The sequence below is a fragment of the Meles meles genome, chromosome 7 (assembly GCF_922984935.1).
Source record: "Meles meles chromosome 7, mMelMel3.1 paternal haplotype, whole genome shotgun sequence".
Taxonomy (NCBI): domain Eukaryota; kingdom Metazoa; phylum Chordata; class Mammalia; order Carnivora; family Mustelidae; genus Meles; species Meles meles.
In genome coordinates, this window is record NC_060072.1 from 92377011 (window position 1) to 92383446 (window position 6436).

At 34.2% G+C, this 6436-nt stretch overlaps 1 pseudogene; it reads right to left on the reverse strand.

Moving 5' to 3' along the window:
• Window positions 1–423: 423 nt before the first annotated feature.
• LOC123946406 lies at window positions 424–2565 on the reverse strand (annotated as a pseudogene).
• Between the last annotated feature and the right edge of the window lie 3871 nt (window positions 2566–6436).

Below are 6436 nucleotides of genomic sequence, written 5' to 3' on the forward strand. Positions count from 1 at the left end.
CACACAAATTTTATATTTTTATGTGGTGTCAAGTAAGCATCTTAAGTACAGCAATTTGCATTTTTGTATAAACTTATAAGCTACCTTGCTTTGATATGAGAAACAATAAAGATTACTGACATCTAAGTTTAGTTATACAAGTGAAGACTGACAATTTTCTATATAAGTTAAAATAGATAGGACCTCGCTTTTAGGCTAAGGAAAAGAGACATTAGTGATATATAAAAAAAGTCTAACTGAAAGAATGAAATGAGGTATTTTAAGAATTTATATAGTAAAATCTAGAGAGTTTTCATTCAGTTTTGCTTTCCAGTGTATGTATGTGTATATATATGCGCATGTATGTACACACATATGTATACATACATGTATGTATACATATATACATATATGTGTGTATATATATTTTTTGCACAATTACATTCATTTATTTGAAGAGAAGACCATTCTATGGGCCATGCTTTTGAAGGCTTGCTTCACCTGCTGGTTTCTTAGTGTATATATGAAAGGATTCAAGAGAGGAGCTACTGAGGTAATGATCACAGCTACTCCTTTGTTTAAAGTCACCCTTTCCCTTGCAGAAGGCTTAATGTACATGAAGATGCAGCTGCCATAGGAGAGGGAGACCACTATCATGTGGGAGGAACAAGTGGAAAAGGCTTTTTTCCTTTGACTTGTAGAAGGAATTCTCAGAACTGTCCGGATGATGTATGTGTAGGAGAGCAGAACTAGTGTTAAGGTGACCATAAGTGTTACCACCGCTAAAATAAATGCTATGAGTTCTAGAAAGTGAGTATTTGTGCAAGAAAGCTGTAGAATTGGAGAGGAGTCACAGATAAAATGATCGATTATATTATCATTATATTATATATATATATATATAATATATATATATATTATATATCATTATATTATATTAGAGTCACAGAAGTCCAACTTCAGCAGCAGCATTACTGGTGGAAAGATGACCAAGAATCCTGCAAGCCATGAGCTAAAGACAAGAAGGAAGCACACTCTGCTGCTCATGATGGTCATGTAATGTAGAGGTTTGCAGATGGCCATGTAGCGGTCATAGGACATGGCAGCCAGAAGGTAAAACTCCGTCACCCCCAATAAAATGAAGAAAAATACCTGAGTCACACACTCGTTGTAGGAAATGGTTTTGTTTCCCGTCACAATAGTGACCAGGAATCTGGGAATGCCGACAGATGTGAATGATATTTCTAGGAATGAGAAGTTTCGAAGGAAGAAATACATTGGAGTCTTCAGAAGAGGATCTGTAAGGGTGAGGGTGATAATGAATATTTCAATCTATTCCTGAAAATAAGAAATAAAAGGGAGATTAAAACCTCTGAGACTGAAATTTCCTCAAATAAATCATAAACTTACTCTCAGCATACCACAATAGTCTTTGAAGGTATTTTTCATTGTTGTTTTCCTTTTCATATATTTAAACAATTTTTCTCTTTTTTTTTAAAAGATTTTATTTATTTGACAGCGAGAGAGAGAGATCACAAGTAGGCAGAGAGGCAGGCAGAGAGAAAGAGAGAGGGAAGCAGGCTCCCTGCCGAGCAGCGAGCAGAGAGCCCGATGTGGGACTCGATCCCAGGACCCTGAGATCATGACCTGAGCCGAAGGCAGCGGCTTAACCCACTGAGCCACCCAGGCGCCCCGATTTTTCTCTTTTGAGTAAACATTTATTTCTCTTTCCTTATTCAAACTTTTACAATCTACAAAGACCACTCTAAAGTGTCCCCGATAACAGTATACAGACACATTTAATGGATGGAAGGGTAGCCCTGATTCAACTCCAATGGCTATGCCATAAGACATTCTGGTTTAAATTACTAATTTGTCATAATAATCTCTTCTAAGATTGTTAATATGTTTCTCTTACACATATTTTTATTTATTGCTGTACCTATCATGAATCTCTCATATACAAAGCAATATTTTTAAGTCCCAATTTTATTTTTGTAAACTGTAAGAGTTCTTATTTCTAAAATAAATCAGACACTTCTCTGCACATTGCCTATTGCTTTCTTTTTTTTCTTTATTGTGTTATGTTAGTCACCATACAGTACCTCATTAGATTTTGATGAAGTGTTCCATGATTCATTATTTGCGTATAATACCCAGTGCTCCATGCAATCCATGCCCTCCTTAATAATCATGAGAGACTATGGACTCTGGGAAACAAACTACCTGTTCTTTTCTTGACGGATAATGAAAGGGAATAGTTCAACAGTCAAGCTAAGTTTTAGGAGGAAAATGTTATTATTATTTTTTCTTTTCTTTTTGGTTCTAATACAATTCTGAGTATTGTTCAGGACTTGTTTGTTTTTCCTGTTTAAAGTTATTATTGTCCACAAAAGCTTTAGATGTGCTCTCATCTAAGACTATTTGAAACATACTTAGCTGTCCAGACAGTCTGGCTAAGGCTGAAATGTCTCATTTGTTTTCTGTATCCTTCTGAAGTTTCAGAGCTTTCAAGAGAAATAATTTCTGAGGATTAACGAATTAATTTAATATGTTAATGAACTTGCTAAAATCTTTTACCTGCATAATTGCTGCAGAGGATGGTACTTACTTTCCATCAACTGTGTCCACCTTTTTTTGGTCATAAGATATGTATCTTTTTGGCTTCTGCTTTTATATGATGGATGCTAATCTTTACTGTTTATAAATTTATATTGTATAAAACTAAAACATCAAGTGTATCTGCTCAGTGTTAACATTAATTTGTTTTGAATCTTGCACAAAAATAATACATTTTGTGTCCTGAAATTTATTATATTAAAGTGCTTCTTTAAAGACACAAAAATCATGAACACAAAAATCATGAACATGTAGTCCTATCAATCACAAATATCTATGTTACAGTAAATAAAAATGTTGCATGAAACTATTAAATTGTAGAGTTTTAAAATTCTCTTTATTTATGTATTTCATATAAACTGTGTGGCTCAATTTTATTCATATATAGCATTGTGTGTAGTTGAGAATACTTACATAAAGCATAAACATATACTATAAAAGCAAAAATATATTCCTGAAAAAACCTGTTAAGGATATACTTACTTTTATGGTAAATAGGCCTGATTTAGTTAATGCTATTTTATTGGCTTCTTTAATTTATTTAAACATTAATGTTTTGGGATTTTTCAAAAGCCTTTGCAATCTGTTTCTCCTCTGTCATTTTATATTTCTAACCAAATATTCAAAATATTGATCTTAAAAAATAATGCCAAGAGGTCCTCTACTATGTTTATAAAAAAGGTATGCATTAGCCCATTTCTGTACATCAAACCCAATTTCTCTAAGGATTTGAGCTTTTAGACTATCTTACCTATGGCCATTTAAAAAATTATTATCATGATATGTAAGATGAAGTAAATTATAGTTGAAGTAAATGCTAATATATTGTCTTTTCAAGCTTAGTGGACAAAATGACATGATCTTTGTAATGTTATTCAGGCTAGCCATAATTTTATATGATCCATTCACAATGGCCTCAGGGGAATTAGGTGAAAAAATAAACATGTTCTATGGTGATTTGTGCTCTCAGGACACCAGCCTTAAACTCTAATCCAAATTAGTACACAATTTAGAATAGAATATTTAGGTGAGAATGACCTGAAATCAGAACAGAAAAATATATAGACTCATTTAAACTTTTATAATAATTTGTAACTTCACAACGTAATAGTTGTGAAGAAAAATTATTAAGAAACTTAATAATGGAGTAATAGAGATTAGCCATTTCTCAAGGGCAACAGACTAAGTTGTGAACAGTGGGTTTTTCTCCAATCTTAGGGAAAATATTAAGAATTCACTGTGATAATTTAGACTGGGGTTGAGGTCTCTATCATTCTGCCCTGTGAGAGACGTCAGACTTGTCTTTAAGGTTTTACATTTTTCCACTGAATGATGACATAGTAAAATGATCATGATGAGAATCATTACCATTAATTCATTCAATAAATACTTTAATTTTTTAAAAAATTTCTTTATCTAGTTTTTCCATAATTACTTTTTAGTTACTAATTATGTATTAGGCTCAGGCTTAGGATTCTGAGAATACAGAGATGATAAAGACAACTTTTTGCATGATTATCACTAACAGAAAAATGTGAGAATTATTTTTGAAATCTCAGATTTTGTATTTCATGTCCAACTAAAGCAGCATCCCACCCTCGCACCTGCATTATCTTATTTCTCACTGCACTTATCTGAAATAACATGTATAATATCCTATTTACCTTCATCATTTGAGACTTATATTTAGTTGCTACTTAACTGAGGAGTTACGTAAGACATGTAAATAGTTTAAGTTAAGTGGAATTTGGGATTATTTAATGCCCTTAAAATGCTAGACACTACCTGAACAAAGATTTTAAGATATTTTTAGTGTTTCTTTGGGAGACATGAAGTTATTCAAAGTATATGATTAAATAATACAGAGTGCATTGATAGCTATTTTAAACTAAATAATTTAAATTTAAATAACTATTTTAAACTAAAAGTATATTAATCTATTAATGATAAAAGTCAATAATTTGAATAATGTACTATAAACATGCTCATGTTTCATTACAAACATTGTTGCAATTTATTTATATGATGTTTATGTATAGGATAAATATTATTTAAAATGATATATTATGGTGAATCGGTTATTAAATAAAGATGTGAAAACTTGCTTTACTGTAGGTGACTTCAGCCTAACTTGATTATGTAGGAGGAAAGATAATTTTCTCTCTGTTTTTCTAGGTTCTTGAGTGATACCAACCCCTATAATAAAAGATTAACAAGAGAAAAACAAACAGAATTTTTTTTGTTGTTGTTGTTGTTTGTTTTTTGTTTTAGTCAGAGCACCCATGAGCACGTCCCTGCAGGGGTGGAGGGGAGGGCCAGAGGGTAAGGGAGAGAGTGAATCCTACACAGGCTCCATGACTAGTACACAGCTGGAGCCCCCCACCCCGACCCCAGGGCTTCATCTCAAGATGCTGAGATCATGACCTGAGCTGAAATCAAGAGTCTGAAGCTTAACTGACTGAGCCACCCAGGTTCCACAAAAACAAACAGAATTTGTATAATAACAGAATAATTCCCTCAAGTGGCCCAAAGCCACTACCTTAAATAATTTCTTCAGCTATAGGTAAAAGAAGATGTGGGATGGGAAGGGAGCCAGATATAGGAAGTTATCAGGGGAAGCACAGTGAATGAGGATATGGTTGTTACATAAATTTAAGTTGCCACCTTCTCCTTTGATAAGAATTTGTAGAGACCTGGGGCGCCTGGGTGGCTCAGCGGGTTAAAGCCTCTGCCTTCCGCTCAGGTCATGATCTCAGGGTCCTGGGATCGAGCCCCGCATCGGGCTCTCTACTCAGTAGGGAACCTGCTTCCTCCTCTCTCTCTGCCTGCCTCTCTCTGCCTACTTGTGATCTCTGTCTGTCAAATAAATAAAATCTTAAAAAAAAAAAAAAGAATTTGTAGCGACCTGATCATCCTCCACTTCCTGGTAAAGAGAGGTATAGAGACACTGTTGCAAATGGAGATTTCCCTTATAAATGCAAATGTCTTAGGAGACAGTAACTTCTACCCAGTTTTCAGAAATTTCCTTCATCTGCTATCTCTTAAAAATGACCAACTCAAAACAATCCTTATGCCAAAGAGGCATATTGGTGGTTTATCTTGCTCTTTAATTACATCTGCAAAGATCCTATTTCCAAATAAGGTTGTATCTATAGGTTTCTAATGGACATGAATTTTTTTTTAATATTTTATTTATTTGAGAGAGACAGTGAGAGAGAGCATGAACGACGAGAAGGTCAGAGAGAGAAGCAGACTCCCTGTGGAGCTGGGAGCCCGATGCGGGACTCGATCCCGGCACTCCGGATCATGACCTGAGCCAAAGGCAGTGGTCCAACCAACTGAGCCACCCAGGCATCCCTGGACATGATTTTTGATTGGCACTATGCAAACCAGTACAGTACCCCAAACACATACAGCTGGCCCTTGAATAACATGGGTTTCAATTACATAATTTCACTTCTATGCAGATTTTTTTCAATAAATATATTGAATTTTTTTGGAGATTTGCAACAATTTGAAAAAACAAATTCTGTAACTTAGAAATATCAAAACAGTTAAAAATTAGGTACATCACAAATGCATAAAATATATGTAAACACTGGTCTTTTCTATCACTTACTACCATAAAATATGCACAGCTATATTATAAAAAGTTAAAATCTTTTCCTTTGCTCATTTGTTTCTTGCATTCCACATATAAGTGAAATCATATGGCATTTGTCTTTCTCTGACTGACTTAGAATGGAGTTGGGTGGGAGAATGGATTAAATAGGTAATGGGGATTAAGGAGTGTACTTGTGGAGAGCACAGGGTGATGTATGGAAGTGTTGAATCACTA